Raw genomic sequence first — 19602 nt, forward strand, 5'->3', positions numbered from 1 at the left:
TAGCCACCATTAGGCATAAATTCAACATCATTAGGTGTAAGAGGATAGTCAATCACTACTTACCAAGTAAACAAGAGAGAGGAAGTGGTAGACCACCTTAGCTTCTCAAACAAACTTCACCAAAACACTCACTAGCACCAAATGGAAGAATTTGATGGAGTAGAAACAAATTTCAGCACTTGGGTTGGATGATTTGAGCTAGATGTTAGCTACAATGGTGAAGAGCTCTCTTCCTTTCTTCCTTAAGGTTGGTCGGCCAAAGAAGAGAAAGAAATGGTGATTTTTGTGGCAAATTTGAGATATTTAAACAACAATTGGTAAGAAAGGTCAAAAGTCAAATAAGTCAAATAAGTGGCAACCTCTCTTAAAGTGACACATGTCACTTCATTAATGCAACTCTATCCTTTTGTCTCTCCAATACAAATATCTTAACACTTTGTAAAATAATATCACTTAATACAAAATTCCAACAAGTGGTTAAAAATATAATGCATTTACCGCACTAGCGGGTCCCACGTCCAAAATACGCTTTTAATTTCTCAAAAACTAACCGATACTAGAAAAATCATTTTAAAACTATTTTTGCTCATAAACTTTATCTGGGGAATTTTTCTAATCAAGAAAATGTAGAAAAGGCGGGCGTTTAAAAAATAAACCCCTAGAAAATTAGAAAATTTCCAGGTTCTCAAACTCATTTTTTTCGGGGCGTCACACTTACTGCTTTATGATTTCAAATTCATGATTGGGGTTATACGTATTTGCGATTATCTTAGCGTCTTCCCTTTTATTCTCATATTTGTTTAGCGTGATCAAAGTCTCACTTTTCAAACTTCGTTTAGGTGCATTCATTTCATGCCATGTTTATACGACTGTTAAAGTTATGAGTGGCCAAATAAGTAAAAAGGGACCGAGTGCGAGGGGTTAGGCCACCCCAAGCTCCAGGGGATAATTAGGGAACGATTGCTGGATTGAACTGAAACCCAAGAAATGAAGGAAAACACCTACATAGCTCCCACTATTGACCATACGACTAATATCCTAGAATGGTTGGTTGAGTATCAAAGCTCTGGACCAATAAGCCAACCTAAGAACCAGGAGAGGTGTGAAAATGAAATGAATCTTGAAGGTCGTCTATCAAGGTTTCACGGGGGACCTAACCTTGAAACAGTAAGATTGATTTGAAAGGATACAATAAGGCACTAATGGGACTATGAGATTTTGATCTCTTTTCGAACAACTTCATAGACAAGTATCGAAAATTGAAGTAAGACATGAAAAACTTTATATCAAGGAATAGAGTCCCCGTATCTGATTGTAATTGGAATTAATGGTAGTGATTTTATGGAGACTTAAGAACTCACCCATGTTCGGCAGAGAATAGCTAAGATTTATATTTCGGGGTGACCTATAAACAAAAGAATGAAAGAGTAATCTGGCTCGAACTTCCATTATGCATAGCTACTCTTTTGATCCTTTGATTTGCCTGGCAGGTTAGCATTTGACTTAAGCCAACTGGTAAGATGACAACTTTGGAAGAAATGCGTAAGGAATTGGACCTTCTTCGAAATGAGGTAGAATTTCAAAGGAAATTGGCTGACTACTGGGAAGGACGGTAGAAACAAGAATATGCAGAGAAAATTGAATTACTACACCAGAATGTAGAATTAGAGAAGAAATGCAAAGAAAATCCTCGAACTGGCCAAGCCGCCACTTCTCATGCAAATTGTGGATACTGCGGCAAGGTTAACCACGTTGAGGCCTAGTGCTGGATGAAGCAAGGAAAGTGTCTGGGGTGCGGTAGTACCAAGCATAAGATTTCGGATTGCCCTAGAGCTTTTAAAAAGAGGAAGTACTCAATAGCCAACTAGGTCCACCGCAAAGCGATCAAGTGCCAGATGGGATAATTAGTACTAATGGCTATGAACGGGGTCCTAGTAGTGAAGGTTTCACAGATTGAGATGGTTTGACTTCACTCGAGGAATAGAGGTTGTAGTTTTACCCTAGACTAGGCTAGCACCTTTAGAGGTTGTGATCTTTTGAAAAAGAGAAAAGTCTTTTGTTGTTTTGTATCCTGGCAACTTCACATGTTTTGCTACAATCCTGTCGTTTCTCCTTTTCCTTTTGAGAGGATTTGATAAACCTCTTCCAACTGGATGTAATTATTATGATCTTTATGACTCATGAAAATTTACTTCGCTTTTAATTGTTTTTATGACTTACACGTATGTTTAAATCCTGCCCCACGCCCTTAGAATTATAATAAGACACGAATGGTATTGGATGTGATCGAGATTTTGCTTGAGAATATAGACCACCTAAGGTCTTGATAGTGACTAGAGATCGGGACCGAAGTGAGGACATAGCGTTGAAATGGGATTCAATGTTTGAAATGCCAATTTGAGATATTAAAATCGGTGGATTTGAGTTAGTGAAAGGAAATAATTAATGGATTCAATGTGCCTAACGATTAAGGACTAGATATCGTATTTGGAATGAAGACTAGAAGCTATGTATTTATAGATTATGGAGTCTGGAGCGATGTGACCATTAAGAACAACTACCCTTTTGTCTTACATGGATAAGAATTCGATAATTTGTAAGGAGCCGTGATCCTGTTTAAGTTGGATTTAAAGTAGAGATATTACCCATTTGGGAACCCTAGGAACTAATGTGGTTAATACCGCTTTCAAATTAAGACATGGACACTCTAAAATTTTCAGTACACCCTTCGAGTTGACAGATGCACTAGAAGCATTTATGGACCCAAGGTATCGGAGTTAAACCGTATTTGGACAAATCGGTGGAGGCATTTATTGATGATATATCGATATATTCTAGTGTTTGAGAAGGTCATGAAAGACACTTGATGGTAGTTTTACGAACCTCGAGAGAACGCCAACTTTTGTTAAGTTCAATAACTGTGAGTTCGATTGGAAGAAATAGCCTTTCTAGGTTATACAGTATCTAAGGAAGGAATTATTATTGACTCAGCTAAAATGAAAGATTGTATAAGAGGAAACGACCAGAAAAGCATATTGAAATTTGGAATTCTCGGAGTTAGCCGAGCACTACCTTTGGTTTATCAAGGATTTTTGTAAGAGTGCAAGACTTGGCAAACCATTTGAGGTTCTAAATATAAGGAAAAATCTTGAGATGAAGAATGTTAATCAGTGTACATGTGTAGGAGGTAATTTTGTGATTTACACAGATGATTCAAAGGATGGTTTGGAATGTATATTAATAAAACATGATAAGGTGATTGTATATGCCTCTAGGAAGTTAAAATATTACGAGAGGAAGTAGCCAACTCCTGATTGGGAGTAAATAACTACAATATTTGCCTTAAAGAAGTGAAGATATTGCCTATATGAGGTAGACATGAGGCCGATTAAGTTGCTCTATGACTCGGAAGTTAAAATGCCTATTGAAGAAAAAATCAAGGTTTGATTGCTAGTCGAATGAATGGAAATTGTCAAGTATAAGTTGGAAAAACGTAAGTTTGTGATCGATCTGATAGACTTAACCATGAAGGGAATGATATTTTCTCAGGTGTGAATTTCGAGAACGAAATTCTGTTAAGGAGGGGAGGATGTGAGGACCCGGAAAATTTCTTATTTTTATCGAATATTAATGGTTTAATTAAGTATTTATCTACCTGTTTTCCCCAAATAATTTATTACGACCATTTTAAATCCATTCGTATGGAATAATGTCTTCATTATGCTTTTAAAACGTCCCGTTAACAACTTCAATTTTCGGAGGATTGTTTAGGTGAGAAATAATGAACACGAGTGTTTCAAGATGATATTATATTCGAGAGTATGATTATCCTGGGGAAATTAAGAACGGACAATAGCAGATTAAGAAAAGTTAATCGAGAATTAAAGGTGAATAAGTTCTAAGTGAGCATATACTACTCACGCGTGGATAGTTTTCCAAAAGACGCATGGATACAAATTTATTGGAGATTTGAGGAGTTAATACTCGACTCATGTGAGGACTCGTAAAACTCCTATTAAAACCCTATTTTGAGCTTATTTAATTATTTACTTGTTCATTTATTCCGAGTATTATTTTCTAGACCTATTGAACCTAATTACGTGGAAATATAGCTTCATTATATTTTTAAAATAACTTGTTTCAAAAATTAATTTCCGGGAGCGCGCTTAGTGAGAACAGTGAATAGTGCTTGGAAATTTTACCCGATTGAAAGTACAATAGGCTTGGAATATTAAAGACTTATACAATGGACCTAAATTAGGTATTTTAACGATTAAATATTCAAGTGATAGTTATTAGTATTATCGTTATAAGGATTTCTTGGAGGTTTCGCGTTATCGCGCTTAAATTGGTGGTACGCGTTTTCACACGCGCGATTTTAATTGAGGGACTTTAGACCCTTATTTTGGGACGAATAAGAGTGAATAATATTTACATGAATATAAGTGCATTAGAGGTTTAGTGCATTAGTGAAACAAATGCGAGAGAAATCGAGCCCAAACGCACCCTACGCGCACTATTGAGAGTTGACTTTTGCACCATTTTACACCACACAAATGAATCTTCTCTTGGAAGCTAAAATTGAATCAACTCTCTCTCTCTCTTCCTCACTAGAGCAGCCGGCCAAAGGGGAGCAAAGAACAACACCCAAGTTCTTCCATTTTCTTCTTCATTTCCCTCACCAAACTTGCACCATTTCACATCAAATTTTCACCACGCTTAGCTTGTTACTTGGAGAGTTCATCTAGCTATCAAAGGAGCTCACTTTCCATGGTTTTCTTGGAGCTTCAAGGGACTGAAATTCTGCTCTTGTACACCCACCAAGGTAGGTAATGATCCAACACTCTAATCTTGGCCTATGGAGGTTGTTTTACACTTAGGAGTTTAGATATTCATGTGGGTGGCTTGTTATTGTTGGAAAATTTTGAATGTGGGCTCTATGAACTCCCACTCTTGGGTTGATGGCTGATGTGGTGCTTGATGATGGATTTAATATTGGTTTAGTGCTCAAAATGGTAGATTAATAGTGCATAGCTAGTATAAACTTCAAGGAGTGCATGAGAGAAAAAGTTCCAATTCTGCCCCTATTTTGATCGTGCCCTTTTTTGTGAAATTTTGAGGGTTTAATGACTTGTATATGATTTTTATATATTGTATGGATAGTGTACAAAATTTCATGGAAAAATATTGAGGTTTGGTTGGTCAAAGGAATTATTTTCGTGAGGCTAGTAAACCTGGAAACTGTTCCCGTAAAGCTCAGACCAGATTTCTTGTTTCATCCATAACTCTGTGCTCCGACGTCGAAATTGAGTGTCGTCTGCGGCATTTGAAACTAGACATTTTCAGATTTCCAACGGTATAAAATTCACGTTCTGGTTCCATGTGTGGGAGCCGGACCAACCATTTAAATTTGGCTGTTCTGTTTCTCTGTTTTCCTGGAATGAAATGCTAAAGCTGCGACTTGAGGCTCGAATTCGAGCTAGTTGTGTGCTGAATTTCAAAACTATTTCTTCTGTGAAATTATAGCTCTATGGATTTATTTTCTAACTCCATAAACCATGCTCAATTTGGAGTTAAATTGCGTGAGTTGTGATCAAAATATGGAACCTGCCCTGCTCTTGAAAACCCTTACTTTTGGACAGAATTGATGCAAGGCTTGGTGTAGACTTGCTAATTGAATTTCTTGGTGTTAATCATCCACAAATGTTGTTTTGGGATGCCCTTAGACCTTTTCTATGTAAATGGACCATGGTTGAGGTACCCTCTAGGTTAAACGTTTTGAAAACGGCAAAACGGAACTTACAAGGCAAATTGCCTTGGAAACTTTGAAACTTTGGTGATTTAGTTCACCAACTTCCCGTGCATATTTATTCATGAAATTTGGTAGAGGAGTAACCCTCATATGGTAGTATGTCCATACCAAATTTGGTGCTATTCCAAAGCAGTTTTGATGTTCAATCAAACTTCCAAAGTTCATGATTTAAGCTGAAAAAAGCTTGTTTATCAAGGAAATTTTGGTAACTTTGGGTCACCATATCTCGGTGCTCAAAACTCCATTTATCATTCCGCTTATTTTGTTATACTCTTGGATTGCAACTCTAATAGAGTTTAAAATTTCAAAGGCGAGTTCAAATCGAGTGAATTTTGCCGAATTTCCAAATTGGCCAAAAACCAACTTAAAACTACCTTGGTAACTCAAGTTACCAACTTTGAGCCAAAATTTGAGTGCCTTCCACTTAGATTCATGGAAAGGTGTCTTCTAGGAAATTTTAATACTTTGGGAGACGTGTCCAATGGTACCAAATTTACCAATTTTTGACTTGTAGAAAATAAGTCATGATTTTTCAAAGATTGCACCAAAAATTGAAAACTTTGGAACTTTCAAAAGAAATCCGCGCGGGAACTATTCTACCAGCCGGATTGGTGATGGGATTTGAAGAAAAAATGGAGGCTAGCCACTGCCTCCAACCCGGCCAAGAATCCGGCCGGATATCCGGCCAGGTTCTGGCCGGATTGTGACGTGGCCCGCCTCCTTCCGATTTCGATCGTTCGTTTTGCAATCTTTTTACTCGTACTTGCTTCCGTCCAATGATTTCAAGAATAATAATCTGATTTTACTCGAGTCTTGTACCCTTTTGCGAATCCAACTTCAAAGACAAACTCAAACGAAATTCCCAAAATATTTCCAAACCCTACTCGTGTTCAATCTTTCTCACCACTTGGGGACCTGTAGTAATGGTCTACTATTCATTTTTCAGGCACGCACGAGGACCTTCAAGAGGATCCTACGGTGGAAGTTTGAACTCTCGGTTGAATCTACTTGCTCGCATAACTTGGTGACTGTCAAGTGTGTGTCTACTTGAATTCTATGGACTTGATTCATGCTTGGCTTATCGAATTACATGCTTAGCCTCCTTGGTTTTGAAAAAAAATGGAGTTGGGTGTGTACTTTATCACACTCGTTCTCATTTGAAACAAATGACTCATGCTTAACATGATTTACCTGGTTTACATGACTTGAAATACCTGCTTAGACCTGTCGAATGCTTTATTACATGACATGGTGTGCTATGGCTGCATACGTCGTTGGAGTGAATCTCCTCGACACTTACATGATACATGGGGGACGCCCAAACTCATAGGCCGACCTTGGGACTCGAGTCGGCATAGGCTTGGTCGGGAACCTTGGGGAGCCATGAGAATCACATGATAAGCTTGATCTATTTGAGAGATCTTGCTTGGCATACTCGTGGAGTATAGCCTTATAAATGTCGTGCGGGCCCGAAGCGGTGTAGGGTGGACGGATGAGAAGTAAGTGGTGATCTACGGTTTGGAAATATCAACTCGGTTGACGGAGAGTCATCGCGGGAAGATATATGAATGAACTGGCAAAGCAAGTGAAACTTAGCTCCTGAGAGCTACCATATCCTTGAATTGTTTCTGTTTACATTTCGTTGGCTTTATGAATTACTTGTAATTCATCACTTGAACTGTTATTTGGGCTTGTTACCTGAACAACGTGCTTGCATGTGTGTTCTTGGCCTCACGAGCATTTTGCTCTCCCTGTAGATTTGTTTTCCTTAACAGGATTGGACTTGGAGAAATGTTGGAGAAACCCCTCTTGGCGTACTCTTGTTTTAGGGTTTCTGTTGCACTTTGGGGCTAGACTTGTGATTGATGTATATTTTGAATATTGATGTATTTCGAGGTCCCGATGTAATGATTGGGCAGATGTTGAATATTGATAAGCTTGAATGCTTACGCACTGATTGTATTTATGATATTTAATCGTAACGTCTAATATTGTATTAAGCTTGGACGGAAATTGCTTGAGTCATGGCAAGAGTTGGGTAGGCATCCCACGGATACCCTTTGGTTCGCCTTAGGGAGAAGTGGGGGCATCACAATTAGCACCAAGAATTTCGAAACAAGTCCCAAATCAAGATTAGCTAAAAATCTGTCTAGAATTAGGGCTTTCTTTCACGAAGATAGTTCTGAAATTTGTCCACATCTCACTCAATTCAACTCGGAATTGAGCATGGTCAATGGCGTTGAAAACTAGATTCATAAGGCTACAATTTCTTAGAAGAAATCATTTTAAAATTCTGTCCACAACTAGCTCATATTTGAGCATAAAATCACTGTTTAAAACAGTGCTTCCAGTACAAACGCGAAACAGAACAGGCAACTTTACAAGGTTGGCACGGATCACTCAAGTGGAATCAGGACATGCATTTTATACCATTGGAAAACTGGAAATGTCTAGTTTCTAATACTGCAAACGGTACTCGATTTTGATGTCGGAGTAAAAAGTTATGGCCGAAACAAAATCACTGCCAGAGCAATATGGGACACAATTCCAGCTTTGGCAAATTTTTGAAATCTCAACATTCACTCATCCAAATCACGTAAATTTTTGAGGAAACTTTATACACAACCTATATTACACATATACATTAGAATCAAGTCTTTTGAATCTCAAAAAAATGCACTAAGGGTCACGGCAATGACAAGGGCAGAACGGGTAAAATTTTCCTCTTCACTTCCTTTGAACTTTCTTCAACAATACAACTCATTTCCACTAGATTAAACACTAATCCAACATAAAAAATATCAAATCTCATCAAATCAGTCCATCAAGCCATAGTGGGATTTCATAGAGCCCACATACAAAATTTCCAACCGTCCAAAACTACCCATAAGAATTTATAAGCTCACAAGTGTAAGATAACTTCCATAAACTAAGATTTTTGAGGTTGATCATTCATTACCTTCTTAGATGATCAAGGCAGAAATTTTCACTCCAAAGGAGCTCAAGAAAACCGTGCAAATGAAGCCTTTTTCCTAGCTTAGCTTGATCACCAAGTGATTTGCAAGTTGTGGTAAAAATTTGACGTGATTTGGACAAGAAATGAGCAAGAAAATGAAGAGCTTTTGGTCTTGTTTCTCCCTTGGAGTTGGCCGGCCAGCTTAGAGCAAGAGAGAGAGAGTGTTTGATGAAAAATGAAGCTTCCTTGAGAAGCTAAAATGTGTGGCTAAGAATGCCTCAAAAGTCAACTTTCTCCCCACGCGCACACTCGCGCGTTTCGTGCTCGATTCCTTTCGAGTTTGTTTCACTTGTGCACTACCTCTAATGCACTTCCAATCATATTATTATTATCCACTCTTAATGGTCTAAAAATAAGGGTCTAAAGTTCCTCAATTAATCGCACACGTAAAAATGCGTACTTCCGATTTGTGCGCAATAAAGTGGAATTTCCAAGAAATTCTTATAACGATAGTATCACTAACTAATAATTGAACACTTAAACATAAAAATACATTTTTCAAGACTAATGTACAAGTCTCCAATTTTTCTAAGCTTATTGTATTCTCGAATCGATTATTGTCTCCAAACACACATCCACTATTCACTCTAAACGAGCTTTCAAAAATTTAAATTTTGTAACAAGTCATTTTAAAAATATAAGCAAGTCATAGTTCCATGCACTTGGGTCTAAAAAGGTTGAAATAAATTATTTGAAGAAAACGGGTGGATAAATAATTAATTAAGCCATTAAAATAAGATTAAAATAAGTAAAAATTCGGGTCCTCACATATTGATTGGTAACTTGTGTATTTTTTTCAATAAAATACTATTGAACCATACAATGATTTAAATATACAATGATTTATTTTTTTGAATCACACTATACTATGGACAAAGTAGCCAACCCCTACTAGTATACTAGTTAAGTTATAAGTTCCAAACACGCAGTATAAAAAGTCAAGAATACCCCTTTAACTTGTTGCTCGGAGTAACAGAGTACCTCAAGCTTTTATCTTTTCAAGTTTTTTATTTCTCATAAATCAATTCAAAATCTGGGTTATGCTAGATATTTGTCACCTTTCACGAGCAAAAAAAAATATTCCCCTAATCAACTGAATTACAAAATTATCCCTGGAATTACAAAATTACCAAAGAAAAATATTCCCCTAAACAACTGAATTACAAAATTTGTGAATATGCAAAAAGAACCTAGAAACTAGCTCCAGTTAACTGGGATGGCCTAATGGATCTTCAGCCCAATTTCTGGAGATGGTGGGAGGGATTATTATGGGCAAAGGAAAGAACAGATGGCCAAGACCACATTGATCTGACAATCAACATCCTTTGGCAAATGTGGAAAGATAGGAATAGAGTGATGCATGGACAGCAAGCAAAGGATGAACTATGTTGTGTCCACAAAGCCCATCAGGAATGGTGGGAGTTCAAGGAAGCTGATGAAGAAAACCAAAGAGAAGGCATTCTTGAAACAACTCAACATCATCCTAATAGGAACTGGTACCTCCCCCCCCCCGGCGCACAAGGGATAGTCAGAATCAATTCAAATGCTATGATTGCTCTCCAATTGAACAAAGTAGGAAGGGGAATAGTAGCAAGAGACTCCAAAGGAGAATTGGTGCAGGTCTGGGCAAGACAGGAACAAAAAAGAGGTGAACCCCTCATTGAAGAGGCATTAGCAATGCGTGAAGCTTTGCTAATGGGGAAGGAAGCTGGATGGAGAAGAATTGAAGTTCAGTTTGACAGCAAAGGCTAAATTGATAGAATCAAATTCGGTACAAGTAAGGACAACAGTATTGAGACAATCCTGGAAGATATCCTAGAGTTGAGAGAGGTGTTTGATCAATGCTTTTTCTTTTTTGTTCATAGAACAGGAAATGATGTTTGTCATAGGCTAGTGAAATTTGCAATTAAGCTAGTTAATGATGTCAAATGGGAGACTAGCTTCCCAGTGTGGATCAAAGATCTTGCACAAAAAGACTATAGGACAGTTGTTCCTTTTGGTAACTAAAACTTGTATTATCAAGTTGCAGGATATAATACAATGCCATTTTGACAAAAAAAAAAAAAAAAAGTAACCACATAATTACTAATCTAACCTTTATTCTTAGAGAAATGTGCATAAAATGTCCTCACATTTGGTGCTTTGACTTTTCTAAATTAATGCATTTATGTCCTTCACAAAAGCTAAATGCACCAAACTGGTGCCAAACTACAATTCTGATTACATTTTCTCTTGAAACCATCACAGTATTCACACATTATGAACGTTACAAGGGGTGGTAAGGTCAAATCAGAGATTCTGATTGATTCATATGACGCAACCCATGTTATGTAATCTTAAATTCTAATTTGGGTAAATATGAACAAGAAAATTAATAAAGCATATCTTTATCTTTTCTATTAATTTTTCAATTTGTACCTAATTTTTCAATTGAAATATACAAGAAGTTTTGGGGCACCCTTTGACTATATTTCTAAACTTGATAAGATTTGGGTATGAATTATTTTCCTTCTTCTTTCTTATTAGTGGTAAGCATATGGTAATGAATGTTTTCCTAATGGTGGCTGACTATGATATTAATTCATTAATTTCTATGATTGGAAATTGGTGGTAAGCAAAATGAGGAAAAAAATATTGACGAGGCAAAGCAGAATTTGCAAAGTAAGAAAAACATGAATTGAAATTTTTTCTCCTTTTTTTTAAACAAAAAGGATGATTTATATATCAATTGATTGAAATATCTGCATAAAGAGAAGATAATACAAAAGGGGGTGAGAAATCCCATAAAACTTTATTTGAAATTAAAATGACATATTGCGCTAGTTCATGAGCTATTTAGATATCCTAGAAATCCAAGAAGCTTCCAAGGTTTTTCCAAGTTGGTTTGTGATCAACCAACACGGGTTTGGCGTGGATGTTAACATATGTTATGTAGTATCTAATTAGTTTAATTGACTGCTTCATCTGCCTGTAGGTATGATTTAATTAAATATTTAATTTTGTCTCGATTAGCAAGCTATAGCGTTTTTCACAGTGGCAAAAACTGGTGTAGAGATGGTCTAAAGCAGGCGGGCATCTATAAATTATCATGTCATCATGATAAATTTTTAATACAACTCGCATTCTTTTCTTCACCATCACTGTCCCTTTCTGACTTTTCTCTACACTTCAACCCCATTACCATAGCCATAATCAACACCACCTACTTCTTTTATTTCAGAGGGTGAATACATCAAATTGGATCAACTATTAATATGTAACCCCAATGTGGGCGGATTTGGACACGGAGATGCAGAAATAGTACTTCAAGATCTATTACATGTCCAAGGCCATTTGTTCTTCTTGGCATTTGTTATTTTGGCGCAAATCATTTTGGTTCTTAAAAAGAAATAGTTCGAGAAGGTTCACTTGGCCAAAATGAATTTATAGGCAGGTTGCTTGTTTATACTTTTTCTACAAGATGCTGGGAATTTCTTCTAACGTATTTCTAGTCATAGTATGTAGATTTTGAAGAATCCTATTTGACTTTCACCCTCTTTCTTTATTTTTTTAGCCAAATTGGAGCGATGTGGCTGTGTTACTATTGCCTTATTTCAATTATTATAAGGTGGATCAATAGTTTTAGATTCTAAATAGAATCCAATTTGATTAGATACCTGATAGAAGTAATCAAGTAATAGAAGGGATATATTGGAAACAAACAATCTCTTCTAGAAGAGATTATTCATCTTCCTAGTTTTTGACACAAGAAGGGGTTTTTCTAAACCCTTTTTGTATCAAAAGAGTAACGATTCTTGATCCTATTTTCAAAGATTTCGAGTCTTACTTTCAATTTTTCTAGATGTATTAGAGCATTTTTCAATTTCTTATGGAATAAAATAATACAAATATAAGGAGTGGGGGACAAATAAAAAAACAAAAGGGGTTTTATTGATTAAATATAACTTTTTATAAACATTTTCAAATTGGTTGAGATATTAAAATAAATAGAATAAAGTTCTATTAGTATAGAAAGTATTTGCACAATATCTAATCTACAAAAATATATATTCTATCATCCAAGAAATTGAATGATTCCTTCTTTCTTCTAACTTTGAAATGAAAGTACGATAGATACTATCAAGGGATGAGTGTTTTGAATCACTTAATGAAGTTCATTTTTTAAAAACATCATCAGCAAAAAGAAATGAAGTTTTTTGAAATAGCAAAAAGGGAAATCCGTCATTTAGATGACAAGAAAGTATGATTCTTAAGAACTCAATGGGTTCTCCCTCTTCGAATCTGACAAAGAAAGAAATGAATCCTGCTAAGTTCTTATGCTTTCATGTCCATAACTTAATTCATTCGATTAGTACAGGGATGAGTAGAAACTCATAGAAGTATGAATCAAGATCTAAATAGCCACATGATTTCTCCAGATTAAGGTTTCTTTGGCTTCCCTCCCCAAATTTGATTTCACCCTTCTAGTAAGATATCTAATCCAGAAAGAATGGAAAAGAAATCCAAGCATCACTTCAAACCTTAATTTTTCTTTTAATTTCTAGCTACATTTCTTCTATAAATTTGGAAATGCATTTGGGTTTGCAAAACTTCAGTACCTTCAGAAAAAATTTAAACCCCAGATTTCGATTTTGTAAGAGAAAAGGAGAAAAAAAACAAGAAAAGGGGAGGAAGACATGGAGGAGAATGAAGGCGATGGTGACTATGGTAGAGATCCAGTTGATCATTAGTTCCATAGGAACAAATCAATGGTGGTGATGGAGAATGAAAGAAAGATGCGGGACGATAGTGGTGGTTGAAGGGAGGAGAGGTAAGGTTAAAGTGTTGTTAGGATTTCATCTAGTAGAATAATGGAAGAATGTTAATTGTAGAAGAATATGAGAATTGGTCAGGAGTCAATCCCAATGAAGCACTGGCAATGGTGGAATGAGGGTTGGGTTAGGGCAGCCATGTGTGAGCTGGTAGCCGGTGAGTTAGAAGAACAGTTAGCGAGCGATTTCTACTTTTATAAAAAAAAATGTTAATAACGTAGTAAATTGTGTATAACCTAGTCCATAGGTGGGATCATAGACTAAGTCTACACAAGTTTTTGCCTTCCACAATTGATGACTTAAAAGCCAATATATATGCTCTCATAAAAGCTTACAAAGGTAAAGAATTTTTAGCAAGGTATTCCCTCCCATCCCATTGAAAGTGTCATAATTTTCATTTTGAAATGCTCCAAAATGTTTGTCATATTGAGAATCAAAGCACTTTTCAGTCTCTCATCCCAATATAGTCCTCCCCTTTAATCATATGCATCTTATTATTCAAATTCAAATTGTGAATTTGTACAAGTAAGATTGGAAAGAGAAAAATAAACATGACAATCAAACCACTATTTTTTAAAAGTTAGATTCTCAAAACATGACAAAATAATTGGGAAGAGGGAATATAACCTTTTCCCCAATTCATGATGTACGAAGATAACATTTGTAACGACAAAGGTAAATTTTGATTCCATGATCTTTAGTATACCTAGTATCTACTTATGTAAGGATCGAAGACAACCTGAAAGTGGGGTGAATTAGGTTGATTATAAAACTAATCAAGTTGTGGGCACTTTTTCACTCAAAATGAAATTTATCCTCTTTTCTAAGTGATCACACAATATATATTAATCAATGAATGAACAATATCACTCGAGAGAAGTAGAAGAGATAAGCAATTTAAAAATCACAACATAACAATAAGTAAATGAGAAGAAAGGAATTGCAAACCAATTGACTACCAAGCTTCTTTTGAACTTGTAGATCAATTCAAACAAGCTTCTTCAAGTTGATGAAATACAACCAATCTTGTGTACAAAGGAAGGTTCACTTCCTCCTTGCCCCAAACTCCACTCGGTCAAATTATGAAGTTTTACTATCCCTCAGGACAACCCTCACAGAGCTACACTATTAAAGTATTCACTCACAAATGAAAAGTTTACAATAAATTTCACACCACCAAGACTACAAATCTTCCTTGGAGAGTGTTTTCTCACTAAAACTACTCTAGGTCTTTTGTATCTTTAGTGTGCAAAAGTTATTTGAAGTTTCTGATCATGCACTATTTATACAAGACCAAGAAAGTGCTTCATTAATACTTCCAACGGATAGAAAGTAGCTGAACAGTCAACTAGCCGTTGGGGTATCGGACGTCCGGTCCGTCTGAATTTCGCGTCCGATAGTAGGCAGTGAGCTTGAGAGAAATTCTTTAATTCTATCGGATGTCTGGTGCTTGCGTCCGAAAGCAGACAATGAGTTAGAAGGAATATCTCAATTCTATCGGACGTCCGGCATTGTCTTTATAAGTGTCCGACAGCTTTCGTCGAGTTTGAAGGATCCTATTGGACGTCCGATGCTTGCGTCCGATCGAGGTCAGTGAGCTGGGAAGAATGTTTTATTTCCTTCGGACGTCCGGTGATGGAGTTTTTCTGCGTCCGAAATTGTGCAAAAATTATTGGATGTCCGATCCTGTTTTCACAAGCGTCCGACAGCTTTCAGAGCAAACTTTGTTTCTTTCAATTGCAGTTGATCTTTGAATTTGATTTGCTTCATAACTGAAAGGATCTTTGAGGAGATATTAGTATCATCCATTGTTTTGTAAACATCAAAAGTTAGGGACTAAGATCAACATTCTCCCCTTTTTTATGATGACCAAACAATGGATGAAAGAAAGAGAAAGATTGAGCATATGAGCATAAACTCCCCCTCACTCATTGCATCAACAATTTTTAAGAGCCAAACTTATAATCTCATAAAAACTCCCCCTTTCACATAGCATCCATTTCTCCCCCTTTTTGTCATCATAAGATGAGATTAAAAACCAGTAACCATACAATAATAGAGAATCCAATATTCCAAACCAAAAAAATGATACCAGAATTCAGCAATCATCAACATACCAGCGATCGCCAGCCAAAAAATAGAAAATTGATACCAAATAGAGAAATAACAATCAAAATAATTATCAAAACAAACCATCATTAGATCAGTATCATTAGATTAGCATTATTCTTTTCTTCCCCTTTTTGTCATTGTAAAAATTCAGTAATATCTAAAAATATCAAGGAAAACTCAGTTCAAAACATCAGAAACATCAAAAGAAAATTACAAACGAACATTATGAACAAGAATCTCACCAATCTTACCAATATCTCCTATTCCAATTGTTTTAATTTTCATGTCATCTCCAAGTGTCACTTGCCACAAGACTTTGGCTTGAGTGTGATGGATCATTGGTCATGTGTCTTGAGCAATTACAGTCTATTAACCATTTTGAGGCCTTAATGATGTTCACCAGATTCACTTACTCAAGAGTTCAAGAACTAATATTTGGTACCCATTAATTTTTGGATCCTTGAGAGTTAGTATCATGTCTAACTATCCACATGCATTGCATGCCTCTTCTCATGTTTTTCCTCACATAGTAATCACTTTTCATGTGACCTTTTTGACAACAAAAATTACACATAACCAACGAATTAATTGTATAAACAGATTTAATAAATTTCATTTGTTTTCTCTTATAAACAGTAAAATCATTTGCACCAGAATTTATCTTCTTCTCATAAGTGCCAAGATGAGACTTTGTTCCATTTCGATGAAAGCAGTTTTGTTTCTTATATTGGAGAAATTCATTTAGATTATTCATTCTTCTTTTCAAATCACCTGGTTCCTTTTTGAACATTTCACAAATCCCTGTTTTTCTATCAAGTTTATTTTGTAAATTAATCTCATTCTTTTTCAAGAAATCATTTTCAGATTTCAGCTTCTTGTTTTCTTGAAAAATGCGTGTATTATGCTGAAGAAAAAAGCTAATTTTGCGTTTTAATTCCTTATTTCTAGCATAAAATTCTTTCAAACTATCATGCAACTTTTTAATGAAAGATTCAAGAACATCATCAGTTTCATCATCACTTTCAAATTGAGGGTTAAAAATCGTTACCTTATTATCTTCAATGGTCATGAAAGCCAATTGAGCAGATTCTTCTTCCTCTTCAATTTCACCATCGGAGTTGCACTCATTCCATGTGAATTGGAAGTTGTTGAATCTTAATTTTCTTTCACCTTTCCTCTTCTTCATTGGACACTCACTCATGTAGTGTCCAAGTTGGCTGCATTCATAGTATTTGTCACCTTATTTTTTGTTGGCCTCATACTTTTTTTTGTTTCTTGCATTGTTGAATTGATTAGAATCTGAATTGTTAGATCTTCCTCTTCTAAATCTCCTTTTGTTAAGGATCCTTTTGAAGCTTCTTGTTATAAGAGCTAGATCACTGTCATCAACTTCCATATCTTCTCCATCCAAGGAGGCCGAATCATCTTCATCTTGAGATGCTTTTAGAACAATGCTCCTTCTTACCTTTGCATCCTCTTCCTCTTGCACTTTGGACTTAAGGTTCAGCTCATAAGAGGTTAGAGAATTAATAAGAGATTCAATAAGTAAGGAATTTAGATTTCTAGCTTCTTCAATGGCAGTCACTTTACTCTCCCACTCCTTGGATAAGGTATTCAGAATTTTTCTGTTTTTCTCACCTAGAAAGTATTCCTTTTCCAGCACCTCTAAATCCTTAATGAGGTCATTGAATCTACAATACATCTTATCATTGTTTTCATGAGGTTCCATCTTGAACGATTCATACTTGGTAACCAGAATAGACTTCTTTTGTTCTCTCACATTCTCACTTGCTTCATGGATTTCTCTAAATTTGTCTCAAATTTCTTTAGCGGACTTACAACCCTTGACTCTAATAGATTCATTTGAGTCTAAAGCACAATATAACACATTCATGGCTTTTGCATTTAAGGTGAGATGAGCTCTATCCACAGCAGTCAGTTCACTTCTTGTTTTTGGTCTAGATCTATGAGTATTTTTATCTATAAGGGAGGCATCATATGGACCTTCACTAATAATAAATCACAATTCAATATCAATTGATTGCAAAAAGATAATCATTCTTTCTTTCCAACTCACATAATTTGACCCATTAAATATAGGTGGTCTAATGACAGAATGTTTGATACGAACCCACCAAGAAGGCCTGAACTCGTATCCCATTAGTCCCGGATCTAGACGATGATATCAAGTTAAGGGCGGAATTCCTTAACTCCACTAGACGAACAACTTGCGAACCTTGAATTTAATCTCAACCCACAAGAGTTTGAATAAGTGAACCTAGGAACAAGGTAGAAGACGCCACAATCAAGTGTGATTCTTGATTGATAAGTCCAATGAACACCCAAGTAAATTCTCAAGTATTCAAAGAAGAATCTCTTAGAAAGAGAGTTGTTATCACACAAGTGAAAAAAAAATGGGAGTAAAATTCTGATCGTCTATCTATGTTCTCTTTGAGAAGAAAGGCTATTTATAGCCTTTACAAAGAAACCCTAAAGCTTAAGCTGCCTGAATTGAAGACTCAAAACTACCTTAAATAAATTAGGAAAATATAACAAAACCATTCGGTCATAATGGAACCAATGATTGGCCGAGTTAACAACAACCTTAAATAGAACTAAGCTTCTTTATTTTCGGCTTCAATCACTTGAACAAGTGTGCAAAGTTTAAGATCATCAGCTATGAGCCATTGAGCTTTACTTGACCCTCCATCTTGCACTTGAACTTGACGAACTAGGGCTTGCATAGCCTCTTGAAGTTTCTTAGCCCGACTCCTTGTAATTGGACCTCGTGAAACCACTAGCTCTTTACTTGACATTGGTCGGTCCCTACTCGAGCTGCTATCATTCCCCTCCTCGTGAAGACGATTTGTCCCCAAATCAAACTCATCTCCTGCAAGATAAGGTTGCAAGTCAGACACATTAAAAGTGGCATGTACCCCGTACTCACCTAGCAAGTCCAACTTGTATGCATTGTCAGTAATGCGCTCCACAACTTGGAAAGGCCCATCTCCCCTAGGCATGAGCCTGTTGCGCCTATGCATGCGAAATCTTTCCTTGCGCAAATGCAGCCATACCTAATCACCTGGTTCAAATACAACCTTTTGACGACCTTTATTAGCTCCTTGAACATATTGTAGGGTCCTCTTTTCAATATTAGCTCTTACCTTTGCATGCAAATCTCGAACATACTCAACCCGTTTCAAACCATCCATGTTAGTATGTTGTGAAGTAGACAATGGAGATAAATCTAGTGGTGTGAGTGGATTAAACCGATACACAACTTCAAAGGGTAAGTAGTGTGTAACACTATGAACGGTGCGGTTGTATGCAAACTCTACATGTGGCAAACAATCTTTCGAAGTCTTTAAATTGTTCTTTATAAGTGAACGTAACAAAGTAGAGAGTGTCCTATTAACTACCTCAGTTTGCCCATCCGTTTGAGGATGACTAGAAGTAGAAAACAAGAGTTTAGTTCCTAACCTTCCCCACAAAGATTTCCAAAAGTAACTAAGGAACTTAACGTCTCTATCAGAAACAATTGTACGTGGCATACCATGCAAACGAACAATCTCTCTAAAGAACAAGTGAGAAACATGCCTAGCATCATCAGTTTTGTGACAAGGAATGAAGTGTGCCATTTTTGAAAAACGATCAACAACCACATAAATGGAATCATGACCATACCGAGTCCTAGGCAAACCAAGTACAAAATCCATAGACAAATCAACCCAAGGAACGGTAGGAATAGGTAATGATAGCAGCTCGAGTAGGGACTAACCAATGTCAAGTAAAGAGCTAGTGGTTCCGCGAGGTCCAATTACAGACATAGAAGAAAATATACTTTTACCAAT

This window comes from Coffea arabica, chromosome 6e (assembly GCF_036785885.1).
Source record: "Coffea arabica cultivar ET-39 chromosome 6e, Coffea Arabica ET-39 HiFi, whole genome shotgun sequence".
NCBI classification, from domain to species: Eukaryota; Viridiplantae; Streptophyta; class Magnoliopsida; order Gentianales; family Rubiaceae; genus Coffea; species Coffea arabica.